The following is a 20,713-nucleotide window of genomic DNA, read 5'->3' as shown; positions in this document are numbered from 1 at the left end:
TTTAAAGTTTGTCATCGAACTTTAGCTTCTAGTTATTATTATTATTATATTTTATTATTCTTATGACCTAAGAAAATTTCTGACAGCTACTCCTCCGAGGCCTTTGAAGCCACAAGGCCCAAACTTGGCAGAGACCTGGGCCCTTGTCCCGAAAGGGTTGCTATATCTATTTGGACTGATCAGATGTACAGTTGATTTATTATTAATTTTTGAATATGACAAATTTCCCAATGAAATGCATGGGCTGAGAAAAAATGCGCCCTCTAACAGTAATACCTCTCGACTGAAGAGGCGGGACTCAAAACTCTTACTTACAGTCACTCTGAAATCGGTGGAAATACATATAAATATCGCCTTAAAAATTTAATTATTACAGCGATTTAACTCTAAATACCCATTAGAACATATCAACAGCAAAATTCAGTGGTTTGTGAGTAGTTCTTGTAAAAGAAAAGCTTGCACCCTTCAGCGCTTATACAAGCCGTCAGCACGAACTCTCTCTGTATGTGCTCATAAACAACATAAATTGCACGAATTAGAACGCCTTTAAAATAAATATATTTCAGCGATTTATTTGTAAATACCCATTAGAACACATCAACAAATCAGCCTTTTGTGATCTGTTTTATTTCAAAGTTAAAGCACTGTCTTCAGCAAATGTGTTATACAGACGAGCTTTCACGGCTCGGAGCTAACTTACCAGACTGAGAATTATGACTGCACGTCTTTTAAAAGCATTTAAATAAAAACACTCCAGCGATCCAACACAATAAATATACAAGAATATTTTAAAGAACTACATTAGCTGCAAATTAGCTTTTCAATACGTTTCACTAACGAACATGTTACCGAGCTGTGACTTACTTTCACTTTGAACTCGGTGGAAAATGCATCTAAATAATGCCTTTAAAATTACAATATCCCAGCCATTTAATTGTAAATACCCATTAGAACACATCAAGACCTGAATTCAGCTGTTTGAGCGAATTTATTGAAAACCCTAAGCATTTCCTTCACCGCGTACAGATTGCTTTCAACGAGTATACATGGAGACGAACGACATAATTTGCACGAGTTAGAACGCCTTTAAAATTACAATATTGCAGCGATTTAATTCAGTCCACCCATTAGAAAATATCAACAGATAAATGCAGTTGTTTGTGAGCATTTCGTTTTCATACAGAGAGCGCTGTGTTCAGCAGTATGTTAGACATGAGATGTCCGTCTGAGAATTATACATGACTGCACGTCTTTTAAAGGCATTTAAATAAAAACACTCCAGCGATCCAACACAATAAATATAGAAGAATATTTTAAATACCTGCATTGGGTGCAAATGACGTTTTTCATAGGCTTAATTAACTAACATGAGATGCACGGCTGCATTTATGTGTCTGTTAACAAAGACATCATTTGCACGTCTTTTAAAGGTATTTTAATACAAACACTCCAGCGATTAAACACAATAATAGTACAGTCATATAATAAAAAGGTTAAATGATTGCTTATTTCTGCTTTTCGCCTCAACCGCACAGCAACGCGTCCTGGCTTTGAAGCAGGCGCTGCACGAATCTTAAGATATGGCAAGCCGTTTTAACCTAAAATACACATATTAATCAACTATGGCAAGCTGTTTTAGCCTAAAATATACTAAGCATTACTTATCGTAATAGCATTTTTACTAGTAACAATTGAATTACAGAGCTCTAAGTGGTCTGGGCTGGCCCTTTTGCCCGAAGGCTGCCCAATTTGGCTCTCCAAGCCAACATTTAAAGTTTGTCATCGAACTTTAGCTTCTAGTTATTATTATTATTCTTATGACCTAAAGAAATTTCTGACAGCTACTCCTCCGAGGCCTTTGAAGCCACAAGGCCCAAACTTGGCAGAGACCTGGGCCCTTGTCCCGAAAGAGTTGCTATATCTATTTGGACTGATCAGATGTACAGTTGATTTATTATTAATTTTTGAATATGACAAATTTCCCAATGAATTACATGGGCTGAGAAAAAATGCGCCCTCTAACAGTAATACCTCTCGACTGAAGAGGCGGGACTCTCAAACCTCTCACTTACAGTCACTCTGAAATCGGTGGAAATACAAATAAATATCGCCTTAAAAATTTAATTATTACAGCGATTTAACTATAAATACCCATTAGAACATATCAACAGCTAAATTCAGTGGTTTGTGAGTAGTTCTTGTAAAAGAAAAGCTCGCACTCTTCAGCGCTTATACAAGCCCTCAGCACTAGGCTACTCTCTCTCTACATGTGCTCACAAACAACATAAATTGCACGAATTAGAACGCCTTTAAAATAAATATATTTCAGCGATTTATTTGTAAATACCCATTAGAACACATCAACAAATCAGCCTTTTGTGATCTGTTTTATTTCAAAGTTAAAGCACTATCTTCAGCAAATGTGTTATACAGACGAGCTTTCACGGCTCGGAGCTAACTTACCCGACTGAGAATTATGACTGCACGTCTTTTAAAAGCATTTAAATAAAAACACTCCAGCGATCCAACACAATAAATATATAAGAATATTTTAAAGAACTACATTAGCTGCAAATGAGCTGTTCAATAGGTTTCACTAACGAGCATGTTACCGAGCTGTGACCTATACTTTCACTTTGACTTCGGTGGAAAATGCATATAAATAACGCCTTTAAAATTACAATATTCCAGCCATTTAATTGTAAATACCCATTAGAACACATCAAGACCTGAATTCAGCTGTTTGAGCGAATTTATTGAAAACCCTAAGCATTTCCTTCACCGCATACAGATTGCTTTCAACGAGTTTACATGGAGACGAACGACATACTTTGCACGAATTAGAACGTCTTTAAAATTACAATATTGCAGCGATTTAATTCATTCCACCCATTAGAAAATATCAACAGCTAAATGCAGTTTTTTGTGAGCATTTTGTTTTCATACAGAGAGCGCTGCGTTCAGCAGTGTGTTAGACACGAGCTCCGAGATGTCCGTCTGAGAATTATACATGACTGCACGTCTTTTAAAGGCATTTACATAAAAACACTCCAGCGATTCAACACAATAAATATAGAAGAATATTTTAAAGACCTACATTGGGTGCAAATGACTTTTTTCATAGGCTTAACTAACTAACATGAGATGCACGGCTGCATTTATGTGTCTGTTAACAAAGACATCATTTGCACGTCTTTTAAAGGTATTTTAATACAAACACTCCAGCGATTCAACACAATAATAGCACAGTCATATAATAAAAAGGTTAAATGCTTGCTTATTTCTGCTTTTCGGCTCAACCGCACGGCAACGCGACGCAGCTTTGAAGCAGGCGCTCATCACATATTCCAGTATGGCAAGCCGTTTTAACCTAAAATCCACACACGATCCTCTATGGCAAACTGTTTTAGCCTAAAATATACTAAGCATTTCTTGTCGTACTGCCATTTTTACTAGCAACAATTCAATTAGAGAGCTCTAAGTGTTCTGGGCTGGCCCTTTTGCCCCAAGGCTGCCCGGTTTGGCTCTCCAAGCCAACATTTAAAGTTTGTCATCGAACTTTAGCTTCTAGTTATTATATGTTATTATTCTTATGACCTAAAGAAATTTCTGACAGCTACTCCTCCGAGGCCTTTGAAGCCACAAGGCCCAAACTTGGCAGAGACCTGGGCCCTTGTCCCGAAAGAGTTGCTATATCTATTTGGACTGATCAGATGTACAGTTGATTTATTATTAATTTTTGAATATGACAAATTTCCCAATGAATTACATGGGCTGAGAAAAAATGCGCCCTCTAACAGTAATACCTCTCGACTGAAGAGGCGGGACTCAAACCTCTTACTTACAGTCACTCTGAAATCGGTGGAAATACAAATAAATATTGCCTTAAAATTTTCATTATTACAGCGATTTAACTCTAAATACCCATTAGAACATATCAACAGCTAAATTCAGTGGTTTGTGAGTAGTTCTTGTAAAAGAAAAGCTCGCACCCTTCAGCGCTTATACAAGCCGTCAGCACTAGGCTACTCTCTCTCTACATGTGCTCACAAACAACATAAATTGCACGAATTAGAACGCCTTTAAAATAAATATATTTCAGCGATTTATTTGTAAATACCCATTAGAACACATCAACAAATCAGCCTTTTCTGATCTGTTTTATTTCAAAGTTAAAGCACTATCTTCAGCAAATGTGTTATACAGACGAGCTTTCACGGCTCGGAGCTAACGTTACCCGACTGAGAATTATGACTGCACGTCTTTTAAAAGCATTTAAATAAAAACACTCCAGCGATCCAACACAATAAATATACAAGAATATTTTAAAGAACTACATTAGCTGCAAATGAGCTGTTCAATAGGTTTCACTAATGAACATGTTACCGAGCTGTGACCTATACTTTCACTTTGACTTCGGTGGAAAATGCATATAAATAACGCCTTTAAAATTACAATATTCCAGCCATTTAATTGTAAATACCCATTAGAACACATCAAGACCTGAATTCAGCTGTTTGAGCGAATTTATTGAAAACCCTAAGCATTTCCTTCACCGCGTACAGATTGCTTTCAACGAGTATACATGGAGACGAACGACATAATTTGCACGAATTAGAACGTCTTTAAAATTACAATATTGCAGCGATTTAATTCATTCCACCCATTAGAAAATATCAACAGCTAAATGCAGTTTTTTGTGAGCATTTTGTTTTCATACAGAGAGCGCTGCATTCAGCAGTGTGTTAGACACGAGCTCCGAGATGTCCGACTGACAATTATACATGACTGCACGTCTTTTAAAGGCATTTAAATAAAAACACTCCAGCGATTCAACACAATAAATATAGAAGAATATTTTAAAGACCTACATTGGGTGCAAATGACATTTTTCATAGGCTTAAGTATGCACGGCTGCATTTATGTGTCTGTTAACAAAGACATCATTTGCACGTCTTTTAAAGGTATTTTAATACAAACACTCCAGCGATTCAACACAATAATGGTACAGTCATATAATAAAAAGGTTAAATGCTTGCTTATTTCTGCTTTTCGGCTCAACCGCACGGCAACGCGACGCGGCTTTGAAGCAGGCGCTCATCACATATTCCAGTATGGCAAGCCGTTTTAACCTAAAATCCACACACGATCCTCTATGGCAAACTGTTTTAGCCTAAAATATACTAAGCATTTCTTGTCGTACTGCCATTTTTACTAGCAACAATTCAATTAGAGAGCTCTAAGTGTTCTGGGCTGGCCCTTTTGCCCCAAGGCTGCCCGGTTTGGCTCTCCAAGCCAACATTTAAAGTTTGTCATCGAACTTTAGCTTCTAGTTATGTTGGCTTGGAGAAGCCAACATATTGTTATGCTATTTAAACTTATTATTATATTTTATTATTCTTATGACCTAAAGGAATTTCTGACAGCTACTCCTCCGAGGCCTTTGAAGCCACAAGGCCCAAACTTGGCAGAGACCTGGGCCCTTGTCCCGAAAGAGTTGCTATATCTATTTGGACTGATCAGATGTACAGTTGATTTATTATTAATTTTTGAATATGACAAATTTCCCAATGAATTACATGGGCTGAGAAAAAATGCGCCCTCTAACAGTAATACCTCTTGACTGAAGAGGCGGGACTCAAAGCTCTTACTTACAGTCACTCTGAAAACGGTGGAAATACAAATAAATACCGCCTTAAAAATGTAAATATTACAGCGATTTAACTCTAAATACCCATTAGAACATATCAACAGCTAAATTCAGTGGTTTGTGAGTAGTTCTTGTAAAAGAAAAGATCGCACCCTTCAGCACTTATACAAGCCGTAAGCACTCTCTCTCTCTCTCGACATGTGCTCACAAACAACATAAATTGCACGAATTAGAACGCCTTTAATATAAATATATTTCAGCGATTTGTTTGTAAATACCCATTAGAACACATCAACAAATCAGCCTTTTGTGATATGTTTTATTTCAAAGTTAAAGCACTGTCTTCAGCAAATGTGTTATACAGACAAGCTTTCACGGATCGGAGCTAACCTGACTGAGAATTATACATGACTGCACGTCTTTTAAAAGCATTTAAATAAAAACACTCCAGCGATCCAACACAATAAATATACAAGAATATTTTAAAGAACTACATTAGCTGCAAATGAGCTGTTCAATAGGTTTCACTAACGAACATGTTACCGAGCTGAGACTTACTTTCACTTTGATTTCGGTGGAAAATGCATATAAATAACGCCTTTAAAATTACAATACTCCAGCCATTTAATTGTAAATACCCATTAGAAACACATCAAGACCTGAATTCAGCTGTTTGAGCGAATTTATTGAAACCCCTAAGCATTTCCTTCACCGCGTACAGATTGCTTTCAACGAGTTTACATGGAGAGGAACGACATAATTTGCACAAATTTGACCGCCTTTAAAATTATAATATTGCAGCGATTTAATTCAGTCCACCCATTACAAAATATCAACAGCTAAATGCAGTTGTTTGTGACTATTTTTTTTTTTTTCATACAGAAAGCGCTGCATTCAGCAGTGTGTTAGACATGATGAGCTCCGAGATGTCCGACTGAGAATTATAAATGACTGCACGTCTTTTAAAGGCATTTAAATAAAAACACTCCAGCGATTCAACACAATAAATATAGAAGAATATTTTAAAGACCTGCATTGGGTGAAAATGACGTTTTTCATAGGCTTAACTAACATGAGATGCACGGCTGCATTTATGTGTCTGTTAACAAAGACATCATTTGCACGTCTTTTAAAGGTATTTTAATACAAACACTCCGGCGATTCAACACAATAATAGTTCAGTCATATAATAAAAAGTTTAAATGCTTGCTTATTTCTGCTTTTCGGCTCAACCGCACGGCAACGCGACGCGGCTTTGAAGCAGGCGCTCATCACTTATTCCAGTATGGCAAGCCGTTTTAACCTAAAATACACATATTAATCCACTATGGTGTTCTGGGCTGGCCCTTTTACCCGAAGGCTGCCAGGTTTGCTTCTCCAAGCCAACATTTAAAGTTTGTCATCGAACTTTAGCTTCTAGTTATATTTTATTATTCTTATGACCTAAAGGAATTTCTGACAGCTACTCCTCCGAGGCCTTTGAAGCCACAAGGCCCAAACTTGGCAGAGACCTGGGCCCTTGTCCCGAAAGAGTTGCTATATCTATTTGGACTGATCAGATGTACAGTTGATTTATTATTAATTTTTGAATATGACAAATTTCCCAATGAATTACATGGGCTGAGAAAAAATGCGCCCTCTAACAGTAATACCTCTTGACTGAAGAGGCGGGACTCAAAGCTCTTACTTACAGTCACTCTGAAAACGGTGGAAATACAAATAAATACCGCCTTAAAAATGTAAATATTACAGCGATTTAACTCTAAATACCCATTAGAACATATCAACAGCTAAATTCAGTGGTTTGTGAGTAGTTCTTGTAAAAGAAAAGATCGCACCCTTCAGCACTTATACAAGCCGTAAGCACTCTCTCTCTCTCGACATGTGCTCACAAACAACATAAATTGCACGAATTAGAACGCCTTTAATATAAATATATTTCAGCGATTTGTTTGTAAATACCCATTAGAACACATCAACAAATCAGCCTTTTGTGATATGTTTTATTTCAAAGTTAAAGCACTGTCTTCAGCAAATGTGTTATACAGACAAGCTTTCACGGATCGGAGCTAACCTGACTGAGAATTATACATGACTGCACGTCTTTTAAAAGCATTTAAATAAAAACACTCCAGCGATCCAACACAATAAATATACAAGAATATTTTAAAGAACTACATTAGCTGCAAATGAGCTGTTCAATAGGTTTCACTAACGAACATGTTACCGAGCTGAGACTTACTTTCACTTTGATTTCGGTGGAAAATGCATATAAATAACGCCTTTAAAATTACAATACTCCAGCCATTTAATTGTAAATACCCATTAGAAACACATCAAGACCTGAATTCAGCTGTTTGAGCGAATTTATTGAAACCCCTAAGCATTTCCTTCACCGCGTACAGATTGCTTTCAACGAGTTTACATGGAGAGGAACGACATAATTTGCACAAATTTGACCGCCTTTAAAATTATAATATTGCAGCGATTTAATTCAGTCCACCCATTACAAAATATCAACAGCTAAATGCAGTTGTTTGTGACTATTTTTTTTTTTTTCATACAGAAAGCGCTGCATTCAGCAGTGTGTTAGACATGATGAGCTCCGAGATGTCCGACTGAGAATTATAAATGACTGCACGTCTTTTAAAGGCATTTAAATAAAAACACTCCAGCGATTCAACACAATAAATATAGAAGAATATTTTAAAGACCTGCATTGGGTGAAAATGACGTTTTTCATAGGCTTAACTAACATGAGATGCACGGCTGCATTTATGTGTCTGTTAACAAAGACATCATTTGCACGTCTTTTAAAGGTATTTTAATACAAACACTCCGGCGATTCAACACAATAATAGTTCAGTCATATAATAAAAAGTTTAAATGCTTGCTTATTTCTGCTTTTCGGCTCAACCGCACGGCAACGCGACGCGGCTTTGAAGCAGGCGCTCATCACTTATTCCAGTATGGCAAGCCGTTTTAACCTAAAATACACATATTAATCCACTATGGTGTTCTGGGCTGGCCCTTTTACCCGAAGGCTGCCAGGTTTGCTTCTCCAAGCCAACATTTAAAGTTTGTCATCGAACTTTAGCTTCTAGTTATATTTTATTATTCTTATGACCTAAAGGAATTTCTGACAGCTACTCCTCCGAGGCCTTTGAAGCCACAAGGCCCAAACTTGGCAGAGACCTGGGCCCTTGTCCCGAAAGAGTTGCTATATCTATTTGGACTGATCAGATGTACAGTTGATTTATTATTAATTTTTGAATATGACAAATTTCCCAATGAATTACATGGGCTGAGAAAAAATGCGCCCTCTAACAGTAATACCTCTTGACTGAAGAGGCGGGACTCAAAGCTCTTACTTACAGTCACTCTGAAAACGGTGGAAATACAAATAAATACCGCCTTAAAAATGTAAATATTACAGCGATTTAACTCTAAATACCCATTAGAACATATCAACAGCTAAATTCAGTGGTTTGTGAGTAGTTCTTGTAAAAGAAAAGATCGCACCCTTCAGCACTTATACAAGCCGTAAGCACTCTCTCTCTCTCGACATGTGCTCACAAACAACATAAATTGCACGAATTAGAACGCCTTTAATATAAATATATTTCAGCGATTTGTTTGTAAATACCCATTAGAACACATCAACAAATCAGCCTTTTGTGATATGTTTTATTTCAAAGTTAAAGCACTGTCTTCAGCAAATGTGTTATACAAACAAGCTTTCACGGATCGGAGCTAACCTGACTGAGAATTATACATGACTGCACGTCTTTTAAAAGCATTTAAATAAAAACACTCCAGCGATCCAACACAATAAATATACAAGAATATTTTAAAGAACTACATTAGCTGCAAATGAGCTGTTCAATAGGTTTCACTAACGAACATGTTACCGAGCTGAGACTTACTTTCACTTTGATTTCGGTGGAAAATGCATATAAATAACGCCTTTAAAATTACAATACTCCAGCCATTTAATTGTAAATACCCATTAGAAACACATCAAGACCTGAATTCAGCTGTTTGAGCGAATTTATTGAAACCCCTAAGCATTTCCTTCACCGCGTACAGATTGCTTTCAACGAGTTTACATGGAGAGGAACGACATAATTTGCACAAATTTGACCGCCTTTAAAATTATAATATTGCAGCGATTTAATTCAGTCCACCCATTACAAAATATCAACAGCTAAATGCAGTTGTTTGTGACTATTTTTTTTTTTTTCATACAGAAAGCGCTGCATTCAGCAGTGTGTTAGACATGATGAGCTCCGAGATGTCCGACTGAGAATTATAAATGACTGCACGTCTTTTAAAGGCATTTAAATAAAAACACTCCAGCGATTCAACACAATAAATATAGAAGAATATTTTAAAGACCTGCATTGGGTGCAAATGACGTTTTTCATAGGCTTAACTAACTAACATGAGATGCACGGCTGCATTTATGTGTCTGTTAACAAAGACATCATTTGCACGTCTTTTAAAGGTATTTTAATACAAACACTCCAGCGATCCAACACAATAATAGTTCAGTCATATAATAAAAAGTTTAAATGCTTGCTTATTTCTGCTTTTCGGCTCAACCGCACGGCAACGCGACGCGGCTTTGAAGCAGGCGCTCATCACTTATTCCAGTATGGCAAGCCGTTTTAACCTAAAATACACATATTAATCCACTATGGTGTTCTGGGCTGGCCCTTTTGCCCGAAGGCTGCCCAATTTGGCTCTCCAAGCCAACATTTAAAGTTTGTCATCGAACTTTAGCTTCTAGTTATTAAGTTGGCTTGAGAGAGCCAACTTACTGATATTCTATTTAAACTTATTATTATTATTATTATTATTCTTCTGAGACCAAAATTTTCTGACTGCTACTCCTCCTAGAGCTTTAACTCTACAAACTCCAAACTCAGCCCAGATCTTCATACTGGTCTAACTCGAGTTGCTATATCTTTTCTAACTAATCGGACTTACGGTTTTCCTAAAAATCCCGATTAAAACTGGGAATAAAATCTCATTGACTTACATTGACGGAATGTTCAAACTCCAACTGTCAAAATTCAAATTTAAACTGCCAGAATCCTTTGAGACTCAAATCAGGCTTCCCTTCTATCTACTATTTCTAATCCGATCAAACTCATTTAAACTCATCTATCTATCTATCTATCTATCTATCTATCTATCTATCTATCTATCTATCTATCTATCTATCTATCTATCTATCTATCTATCTATCTATCTATCTATCTATCTATTAATCTGTCTATCTATTAATCTATCTATCTATTAATCTGTCTATCCATTAATCTATCTATCTATAAATCTATCTATCTATAAATCTATCCATCTATAAATCTGTCTATCTATAAATCTATCTATTAATCTATCTATTAATCTATCTATAAATCTATCTATCTATAAATCTGTCTATCTATAAATCTATCCATCTATTAATCTATCTATCTATCTTTCTATCTCTCCATCTTAATCATGCTAACAATATGCTAATCATGCTAAAATCATGCTAGTGACTTGCTAGTCATGCTAAATTCATGTTAGCGACTTGTTAGTCATGCTAAATTCATGTTAGCGACTTGCTAGTCATGCTAAAATCATGCTAGCGACTTGCTAAAACCTTGCTAGCGACTTGCTAGTCATGCTAAAATCATGCTAGCAACTTGCTAATCATGCTTAATTCGTGCTAGCGTCTTGCTAGTCATGCTAAAATCATGCTAGTGACTTGCTAGTCATGCTAAAATCATGGTAGTGACTTGCTAATCATGTTAAAATCATGCTAGCGACTTGCTAGTCTTGCTAAAATCATGTTAGCGACTTGCTAGTAATGCTAAAATCATGCTAGTGACTTGCTAGTAATGATAAAATCATGCTAGCGACTTTGCTAGTCAGGCTAAAATCATGCTAGGGACTTGCTAGTCATGCTAAAATCATGCTAGTGACTTTGCTAATCATACTAAAATCATGCTAGCGACTTGCTTTTCATGCTAAAATCATGATAGCGACATGCTAAAATCATTCTAGCGACTTTCTAGTAATGCTAAAATCATGCTAGTGACTTGTTAATCATGCTAAAATCATGCTAGCGACTTGCTTGTCATGCTAAAATCATGCTAGCGATTTGTTAAAATCATGCTAGTGACTTGCTAGTCATGCTAAAATCATGCTAGCGACTTGCTAATCATGTTAAAATCATGCTAGCGACTTGCTTGTCATGCTAAAATCATGCTACCGACTTGCTAATCATGTTAAAATCATGCTAGCGATTTGCTTGTCATGCTAAAATCATGCTACCGACTTGCTAATCATGCTAAAATCATGCTAGCGACTTGCTAGTCATGCTAAAATCATGCTAGTGACTTGCTAGTCGTGCTAGGATCATGCTAGTAACTTGTTAGTCATGCTAGTATCATCCTAAAATCATGCTAGCGATTTGCTTGTCATGCTAAAATCATGCTACCGACTTGCTAATCATGCTAAAATCATGCTAGCAACTTGCTAGTCATGCTAAAATTATGCTAGCGACTTGCTAGTCATGCTAAAATCATGCTAGCGACTTGCTAGTCATGCTAAAATCATGCTAGTGACTTGCTAGTCGTGCTAGGATCATGCTAGTAACTTGTTAGTCATGCTTGTCTATCTATAAATCTATCCATCTATTAATCTGTCTATCTATAAATCTATATCTATTAATCTATCTATCTATTAATCTGTCTATCTATAAATCTATATCTATTAATCTATCTATCTATAAATCTGTCTATCTATAAATCTATATCTATTAATCTATCTATCTATAAATCTGTCTATAAATCTGTCTATAAATCTATCTGTCTATAAATCTATATATCTATTAATCTATCTATAAATCTGTCTATTAATCTGTCTATAAATCTATCTGTCTATAAATCTATCTATCTATAAATCTATCTATAAATCTGTCTATAAATCTATCTATCTATAAATCTGTCTATTAATCTGTCTATAAATCTATCTGTCTATAAATCTATCCATCTATAAATCTGTCTATCCGTTTAAGCTTTAAAACTACTTTAAACTTAAAACTATTTCAGACTGAAAACCTTCAAACTTAAATCTTTTCAAACTTTTTCTATCTTTAAACTTTAAAAACTAATCAAACTGCTTAAAGCTTTCAAAACTTCTTTAAACTTTAAGGCAAAGCTTTCTCAAGCCAACTTAAAGTTTGTCTCGACAAACTTTTTTATCTAGTTATTATTCTTCTTCCTATCCTAAATTTCTGACTGTATCTCCTCCTAGAGCTTTAACTCTTCAAACTCCAAACTTAGCCCAGATCTTCAGACTGGTCAGACTCGAGTTGCTATATCTTTTCTAACTAATCAGGCTTACGGTTTTCCTAAAAATCCCGATTAAAACTGGGATAAAATCTCATTGACTTACATTGACGGAATGTTCAAATGAGCCAAGACTTTTCAAACTCCAACTGTCAAAATTCAAATTTAAACTCCCAGAATCCTTTGAGACTCAATCAAGCTTCCCTTCTATAAACTATATTTCTAATCCATTCAAACTCATTCAAGCTCATCTATCTTTCTATCTAAGTCATGCTAACAGTATGCTAATCATGCTCAAATCATGCTAGCAACTTGCTAGTCATGCTAAAATCATGCTAGCGACTTGCTAGTCATGCTAAAATCTTGCTAGTGACTTGCTAGTCGTGCTAGGATCATGCTAGTAACTTGTTAGTCATGCTAGTATCATCCTAAAATCATGCTAGCGACTTGCTAGTCATGCTAAAATCATGCTAGCGACTTGCTATATATGTTAAAATCATGCTAGTGACTTGCTAGTCATGCTAGTAATCATGCTAGTGACTTGCTAGTCATGCTAGAATTGTGCTAGTGACTTGCTAGTCATGCTAAAATCATGATAGTGACATGCTAGTCATGCTAGAATCGTGTTAGTGACTTGCTAGTCATGCTAGAATCATGCTAGTGACTTGCTAGTCATGCTAGAATTGTGCTAGTGACTTGCTAGTCATGCTAAAATCATGATAGTGACATGCTAGTCATGCTAGAATCGTGTTAGTGACTTGCTAGTAATGTTAAAATCATGCTAGCGACTTGCTAGTCATGCTAAAATCATGCTAGCGACATGCTAATCATGCTAAAATCGTGCTAGCGACTTGCTAGTCATGCTATAATCATGCTAGCAACATGCTAGAAACATGCTAGTAAACACCCTGGGTACCATAGTAACCACATAGCAACACCCTAGCAACCACCACAGGCACCATAGCAACCGCATAGCAACACCTTAGCAACCACCTCGGGTACCTTAGCAACCGCATAGTAACACCTTAGCAACCACCATGGGTACCTTAGCAACCGCATATCAACACCTTAGCAACCACCCCAGGTACCCTAGCAACACCTTAGCAACCACCCTGAGCACCCAAGCATCTATCTATCTATCTATCTATCTATCTATCTATCTATCTATCTATCTTCAAGCTTAAAACTGCTGAAAACTTCAAACTATTTCAGACTGAAAACAGTCAAACTTTTAAAACTTTTACAAACTTTAAAAACTATTTTAAACTATCTGGTCAGACTTTCTCAAGCCAACTTCAAAGTTTGTCTTGACGAACTTTTTTATCTAGTTATGTTGGCTTGGAGAGCCAACATACTGTTATGCTATTTAAACTTATTATGTTGGCTTGGAGAAGCCAACATATTGTTATGCTATTTAAACTTATTATTATTATTATGTTGGCTTGGAGAGCCAACATACTGTTATGCTATTTAAACTTATTATTATTATTATATTTTATTATTCTTATGACCTACAGAAATTTCTGACAGCTACTCCTCCGAGGCCTTTGAAGCCACAAGGCCCAAACTTGGCAGAGACCTGGGCCCTTGTCCCGAAAGAGTTGCTATATCTATTTGGACTGATCAGATGTACAGTTGATTTATTATTAATTTTTGAATATGACAAATTTCCCAATGAATTACATGGGCTGAGAAAAAATGCGCCCTCTAACAGTAATACCTCTCGACTGAAGAGGCGGGACTCAAACGTCTTACTTACAGTCACTCTGAAATCCGTGGAAATACAAATAAATATCGCCTTAAAAATGTCATTATTACAGCGATTTAACTCTAAATACCCATTAGAACATATCAACAGCTAAATTCAGTGGTTTGTGAGTAGTTCTTGTAAAAGAAAAGCTCGCACCCTTCAGCGCTTATACAAGCCGTCAGCACTAGGCTACTCTCTCTCTACATGTGCTCGCAAACAACATAAATTGCACGAATTAGAACGCCTTTAAAATAAATATATTTCAGCGATTTGTTTGTAAATACCCATTAGAACACATCAACAAATCAGCCTTTTGTGATCTGTTTTATTTCAAAGTTAAAGCACTGTCTTCAGCAAAGGTGTTATACAGACGAGCTTTCAGGCTCGGAGCTAACTTACCCGACTGAGAATTAAACATGACTGCACGTCTTTTAAAAGCATTTAAATAAAAACACTCCAGCGATCCAACACAATAAATATACAAGAATATTTTAAAGAACTACATTAGCTGCAAATGAGCTGTTCAATAGGTTTCACAAACGAACATGTTACCGAGCTGTGACTTACTTTCACTTTGATTTCGGTGGAAAATGCATATAAATAACGCCTTTAAAATTACAATACTCCAGCCATTTAATTGTAAATACCCATTAGAACACATCAAGACCTGAATTCAGCTGTTTGAGCGAATTTATTGAAACCCATAAGCATTTCCTTCACCGCGTACAGATTGCTTTCAAAGAGTTTACATGGAGACGAACGACATAATTTGCACGAATTAGAACGCCTTTAAAATTACAATATTGCAGCGATTTAATTCATTCCACCCATTAGAGAATATCAACAGCTAAATGCAGTTGTTTGTGAGCATTTTGTTTTCATACAGAGATCGCTGCGTACAGCAGTGTGTTAGACATGAGCTCCGAGATGTCCGACTGAGAATTATACGTGACTGCACGTCTTTTAAAGGCATTTAAATAAAAACACTCCAGCGATTCAACACAATAAATATAGAAGAATATTTTAAAGACCTACATTGGGTGCAAATGACTTTTTTCATAGGCTTAACTAACTAACATGAGATGCACGGCTGCATTTATGTGTCTGTTAACAAAGACATCATTTGCACGTCTTTTAAAGGTATTTTAATACAAACACTCCAGCGATTCAACACAATAATAGTACAGTCATATAATAAAAAGTTTAAATGCTTGCTTATTTCTGCTTTTCGGCTCAACCGCACGGCAACGCGACGCGGCTTTGAAGCAGGCGCTCATCACTTATTCCAGTATGGCAAGCCGTTTTAACCTAAAATACACATTAATCCACTATGGCAAGCTGTGTTAGCCTAAAATATACTAAGCATTACTTATAGCATTTTTACAAGCAACAATTCAATTACAGAGCTCTAAGTGTTCTGGGCTGGCCCTTTTGCCCGAAGGCTGCCCAATTTGGCTCTCCAAGCCAACATTTAAAGTTTGTCATCGAACTTTAGCTTCTAGTTATTATTATTATTATATTTTATTATTCTTATGAGCTAAAGAAATTTCTGACACCTACTCCTCCGAGGCCTTTGAAGCCACAAGGCCCAAACTTGGCAGAGACCTGGGCCCTGGTCCCGAAAGAGTTGCTATATCTATTTGGACTGATCAGATGTACAGTTGATTTATTATTAATTTTTGAAAATGACAAATTTCCCAATGAATTACATGGGCTGAGAAAAAATGCGCCCTCTAACAGTAATACCTCTCGACTGAAGAGGCGGGATTCAAACCTCTTACTTACAGTCACTCTGAAAACGGTGGAAATACAAATAAATACCGCCTTAAAAATTTAAATATTACAGCGATTTAACTCTAAATACCCATTAGAACATATCAACAGCTAAATTCAGTGAGTAGTTCTTGTAAAAGAAAAGCCCGCACCCTTCAGCGCTTATACAAGCCGTCAGCATGTACTCTCTCTGTATGTGCTCATAAACAACATAATTTGCACGAATTAGAACGCCTTTAAAATTAATATATTTCAGCGATTTATTTGTAAATACCCATTAGAACACATCAACAAATCTGCCTTTTGTGATCTGTTTTATTTCAAACTTAAAGCACTGTCTTCAGCAAATGTGTTATACAGACGAGCTTTCAAGGCTCGCAACTTACCCGACTGAGAATATATTATACATGATTATACATGAGTGCACGTCTTTTAAAAGCATTTAAACAAAAACACTCTAGCGATCCAACACAATAAATATAGAAGAATATTTTAAAGAACAACATTAGCTGCAAATGAGCTATTCAGTAGGTTTCACTAACGAACATGTTACCGAGCTGTGACCTATACTTTCACTTTGACTTCGGTGGAAAATGCATATAAATAACGCCTTTAAAATTACAATATTCCAGCCATTTAATTGTAAATACCCATTAGAACACACCAAGACCTGAATTCAGCTGTTTGAGCGAATTTATTGAAACCCCTAAGCATTTCCTTCACCGCATAGGTTGCCTTCAACGAGTATACATGGAGACGAACGACATAATTTGCACGAATTTGACCGCCTTTAAAATTACAATATTGCAGCGATTTAATTCAGTCCACCCATTAGAAAATATCAACAGCTAAATGCAGTTGTTTGTGAGGTTTTTTTTTTTCATACAGAGAGCGATGTGTTCAGCAGTGTGTTAAGACATGAGCTCCGAGATGTGCGTCTGAGAATTATACATGACTGCACGTCTTTTAAAGGCATGTAAATACAAACACTCCAGCGATTGCACACAATAAATATAGAATAATATTTTAAAGACCTGCATTGGGTGCAAATGACTTTTTTCATAGGCTTAACTAACTAACAGGAGATGCACGGCTGCATTTATGTGTCAGTTAACAAAGACATCATTTGCACGTCTTTTAAAGGTATTTTAATACAAACACTCCAGCGATTCCACACAATAAATATAGAAGAATATTTTAAAGACCTACATTGAGTGCAAATGACTTTTTTCACTGGCTTAACTAACTAACATTGAATGCACTGCTCAGTCTTCATCTGCATCAAAGACATAATTTGCACGTCTTTTAAAGGTATTTAAATACAAACACTCCAGCGATTGAACACAATAATAGTAAAGTAATATATTACACAGCTTAAATGCTTGCTTATTTCTGCTTTTAGGCTCAACCGCACAGCAACGCTTTCAAGCACGCGCTGCACACTTGTTGTATGGCAAGCCGTTTTAACCTAAAATACACATAAATCCTCTATGGCAAGCTGTTTAGCCTAAAATATACTAAGCATTACTTATTGTAATAGCATTTTTACTAGCAACAATTCAATCAGAGAGCTCTAAGTGTTCTGGGCTGGCCCTTTTGCCCGAAGGCTGCCCGGTTTGCTTCTCCAAGCCAACATTTAAAGTTTGTCATCGAACTTTAGCTTCTAGTTATATTTTATTATTCTTATGAGCTAAAGAAATTTCTGACACCTACTCCTCCGAGGCCTTTGAAGCCACAAGGCCCAAACTTGGCAGAGACCTGGGCCCTGGTCCCGAAAGAGTTGCTATATCTATTTGGACTGATCAGATGTACAGTTGATTTATTATTAATTTTTGAATATGACAAATTTCCCAATGAATTACATGGGCTGAGAAAAAATGCGCCCTCTAACAGTAAAACCTCTCGACTGAAGAGGCGGGATTCAAACCTCTTACTTACAGTCACTCTGAAAACGGTGGAAATACAAATAAATACCGCCTTAAAAATTTAAATATTACAGCGATTTAACTCTAAATACCCATTAGAACATATCAACAGCTAAATTCAGTGGTTTGTGAGTAGTTCTTGTAAAAGAAAAGCTCGCACCCTTCAGCGCTTATACAAGCCGTCAGCATGTACTCTCTCTCTACATGTGCTCATAAACAACATAATTTGCACGAATTAGAACGCCTTTAAAATTAATATATTTCAGCGATTTATTTGTAAATACCCATTAGAACACATCAACAAATCTGCCTTTTGTGATCTGTTTTATTTCAAACTTAAAGCACTGTCTTCAGCAAATGTGTTATACAGACGAGCTTTCAAGGCTCGGAACTTACCCGACTGAGAATATATTATACATGATTATACATGAGTGCACGTCTTTTAAAAGCATTTAAACAAAAACACTCTAGCGATCCAACACAATAAATATAGAAGAATATTTTAAAGAACAACATTAGCTGCAAATGAGCTATTCAGTAGGTTTCACTAACGAACATGTTACCGAGCTGTGACCTATACTTTCACTTTGACTTCGGTGGAAAATGCATATAAATAACGCCTTTAAAATTACAATATTCCAGCCATTTAATTGTAAATACCCATTAGAACACATCAAGACCTGAATTCAGCTGTTTGAGCGAATTTATTGAAACCCCTAAGCATTTCCTTCACCGCATACAGGTTGCCTTCAACGAGTATACATGGAGACGAACGACATAATTTGCACGAATTTGACCGCCTTTAAAATTACAATATTGCAGCGATTTAATTCAGTCCACCCATTAGAAAATATCAACAGCTAAATGCAGTTGTTTGTGAGTATTTTTTTTCATACAGAGAGCGCTGTGTTCAGCAGTGTAGACATGAGCTCCGAGATGTCCGTCTGAGAATTATACATGACTGAACGTCTTTTAAAGGCATGTAAATACAAACACTCCAGCGATTGCACACAATAAATATAGAAGAATATTTTAAAGACCTGCATTGGGTGCAAAGGACTTTTTTCATAGGCTTAACTAACTAACAGGAGATGCACGGCTGCATTTACGTGTCTGTTAACAAAGACATCATTTGCACGTCTTTTAAAGGTATTTTAATACAAACACTCCAGCGATTCCACACAATAAATATAGAAGAATATTTTAAAGACCTACATTGAGTGCAAATGACTTTTTTCACAGGCTTAACTAACTAACATTGAATGCACTGCTCAGTCTTCATCTGCATCATCAAAGACATCATTTGCACGTCTTTTAAAGGTATTTAAATACAAACACTCCAGCGATTAAACACAATAATAGTAGAGTAATATATTACACAGCTTAAATGCTTGCTTATTTCTGCTTTTAGGCTCAACCGCACAGCAACGCGTCGTGGCTTTCAAGCACGCGCTGCACACTTGTTGTATGGCAAGCCGTTTTAACCTAAAATATACTAAGCATTACTTATCGTAATAGCATTTTTACTAGCAACAATTCAATCAGAGAGCTCTAAGTGTTCTGGGCTGGCCCTTTTGCCCGAAGGCTGCCCGGTTTGCTTCTCCAAGCCAACATTTAAAGTTTGTCATCGAACTTTAGCTTCTAGTTATTATTAAACTTCTTCTGAGACTAAAATTCTATACGCTACTCCTCCTAGAGCTTTAAGGCTACAAGCCCCAAACTCGGCGGAGCCCTGGGCCCTGGTCACGAAAGTGTTGCTATATCTTTTTGGAATGATCAGACTTACAGTTGATTTAATATTAATTTTTTTACATGAAAAATTTCTATGGGATTTCAATGGGCTGAGAAAAAATGCGCCATCTAAAGGCGCAATACCTCTCCACTGAAGAGGCGGGACTCAAACCTCTTGCTTACAGTCACTCTGAAATCGGTGGAAATACAAATAAATACCGCCTTAAAAATTCAAATATTACAGCGATTTAACTCTAAATACCCATTAGAACATATCAACAGCTAAATTCAGTGGTTTGTGAGTAGTTCTTGTAAAAGAAAAGCTCGCACCCTTCAGCGCTTATTCAAGCCGTCAGCACTAGGCTTCTCTCTCTCTTGACATGTGCTCACAAACAACATAAATTGCACGAATTAGAACGCCTTTAAAATAAATATATTTCAGCGATTTGTTTGTAAATACCCATTAGAACACATCAACAAATCAGCCTTTTGTGATCTGTTTTATTTCAAAGTTAAAGCACTGTCTTCAGCAAATGTG

Source organism: Garra rufa, chromosome 1 (genome assembly GCF_049309525.1).
Source record: "Garra rufa chromosome 1, GarRuf1.0, whole genome shotgun sequence".
NCBI lineage: Eukaryota > Metazoa > Chordata > Actinopteri > Cypriniformes > Cyprinidae > Garra > Garra rufa.
Note: the sequence above shows the minus strand (reverse complement) of the source record.